Consider the following 2,500-nt stretch of genomic DNA (forward strand, 5'->3'; position numbering starts at 1 on the left):
CACTCGTTGTTTGTGTCAAAAACCCTGTACGCCGCACTTTCTATGACATAAACTATATATATGTGTTACCTGCAGTATTTATAATTGGTCATCTTTCCACATGCGTGCGTACAAAAAATTCACGAGGTCATTAGTGTAAGTGTCCACAAACTCGCTATCACAAGCATTCACAAGATCGCTATCATAAGCATTTACAAGATCGTTCGTGCGTAGCGTAGCTTAAATGCTTGTTATCACACTATCCGTTCTTTATAAGAAATTTTCTTGCGTGCTATCCGTTCTTTATAAGAAATTTTCTTGCGTGCCTACATGTGCTAATCAATTCTGATCTTTTGTTCAGGGATGCAAGATCGCTGTGGCAGATAATAAAGAACTTTTCTAAGTTACACAGATTGCATGTTTTTGTTACGTTCGTGTACGCTCTCGCCTTTCCCAGGATCTTCCATGTTACTTGATAGTTAGCTCCTTCTTCCTTTAAATGCCATATGTGTTTACTCAGCTCGGTTTGATTCCGTTGCGTTTCCTTGATAAATGATTGCTTGTGATTTGCGAGTCTGGCCTTGAAAGTGGTGTCAGGGAGCCCTACGTATGTTTGTACGCTTTCGTTGTTGCCCGATGTGACGGTTGCTTGGTAAACGATACCCTTGGCTAGGCACTGATTATCTAAAGGGCACTCTGCCTTCTTTCTACAATTGCATAGGTTTTGGTTGGGGTCTTCTGTGTTTGGCTTTATCAGATTCTTGTTGTGCGCGCTAATAATTGATTTCACGCTGGGCATGCAGCTGTATGACAGCTTAAGGGTGTTGCGATTGAATATGGCGTGCAGGACGTGGCGCCTAGGGAAACATTCCCTCACGATTTTCAGAAACTCTCTTCCTAGGTTGGTTTTTACTCTGGCGTCAAATGGAGGGTTGAACCAGGTGATGTTTCTAGTTCGTTTTTGCCGTCTTTTATTTCTTCGATCTTTCGGGGCGAAGTGTAGCTTGTACTCGTAGCCACTTTTTTCCAGGGCCGCTTGGTACGGTGGAGCTGCATTGTTGAATTCCCTCTCATCGGATGATATGTCTGACAGCCTTTGGTTTATGCTTTCTGGGATACGTTTCAGTATTTCGGGCGGGTGGTTACTCTTTGCGTGGATGTATGAGGGTGTGTTACCAGGTTTCATGTACGGTTGGTGTTTGCCATTGTTGAGGTTCAGTGTCACGTCCAGATAATTGATTACTTTCTTGTTCGCTTCGATGGTTATTTTCAATCCTTTCTCACTGAACACGGCGCATATTTTCTTCTTTGCTGTTTCGACCATTTGTGGAGTATCATGAGAGACAGCTAGACTATCATCTATATACAGTCCAATATCGTTGCCGCAGATGGGTTTCAAATGTGTTAGCATGTAGACGACTATAAGCTCACATGTTTCGGCGCCATCGTACGAGCCCATGGTCACATCAAATAAGCCACTTTTCTTTACCCAAGGGGACACATCAAATAAGCCACTTTTCTTTACCCAAGGGGATTCTTTATTATCTGCCACAGCGATCTTGCATCCCTGAACAAAAGATCAGAATTGATTAGCACATGTAGGCACGCAAGAAAATTTCTTATAAAGAACGGATAGCACGCAAGAAAATTTCTTATAAAGAACGGATAGTGTGATAACAAGCATTTAAGCTACGCTACGCACGAACGATCTTGTAAATGCTTATGATAGCGATCTTGTGAATGCTTGTGATAGCGAGTTTGTGGACACTTACACTGATGACCTCGTGAATTTTTTGTACGCACGCATGTGGAAAGATGACCAATTATAAATACTGCAGGTAACACACAGTTTAATTAAAAAAAGCCCTGAAGAGTGGAAGCCCGAAGCCTCTACAAAACAGGCCTGTAGGCAAATGTCAAACGACTAGTCCCATTCATTGAACTATTATATATATATATATATATATATATATATATATATATATAATCAATACATCAATATATATAATCAATACGTCAATATATATAATCAATACAAGATCTAATAAAAAAACTATTTCTAAAACGATCTGTCGTACATTTAGGTACGGTAAAACGCCTGTTGCACTTGAGAGTATATTGTCACGGTCCACTAAATGGTTTTAAAATTATGGTTTGTCCAATGTTAAATTCTGAAGGGTAGGTCAATGCCTGGACCGGTGACCAAATACCCTGTGTCACACACTTGTAAGGAGCCTGGCTGGCTTGGGGCTCATCAGTCACATCGCCTACCTCTGCAAAGCAAGTTCAAACTCAGACCTTGAACACAAGGCTTATGAATTATCTGACTCCCATGGTCTTTCTTCTTTATTGAAGTTGGCTCCCAGCTTATTACACGAGGCAATAGTGCCATGCTCTGAGATCATTATAATTTCAATCTTGAAAGTGAAGCTATGATCCTTGCAGTTATGAACGCAATTTTAGCAATTGCGTAGAGAAGCATGAAAAATTTCAGGACTTAACGGGGTTTGAACCTGTGACC

At 40.9% G+C, this 2,500-nt stretch overlaps 1 protein-coding gene across 1 annotated transcript in view; it reads left to right on the plus strand.

Annotated features, from left to right (window-relative positions):
* Window positions 1-2,500, plus strand: part of LOC137976484 (non-structural maintenance of chromosomes element 1 homolog) — an 11,616-nt gene that overhangs the window by 5,077 nt on the left and 4,039 nt on the right. The gene's annotated exons all lie outside the window — the stretch shown is intronic.

This window comes from Montipora foliosa, chromosome 11 (assembly GCF_036669935.1).
Source record: "Montipora foliosa isolate CH-2021 chromosome 11, ASM3666993v2, whole genome shotgun sequence".
NCBI lineage: Eukaryota > Metazoa > Cnidaria > Anthozoa > Scleractinia > Acroporidae > Montipora > Montipora foliosa.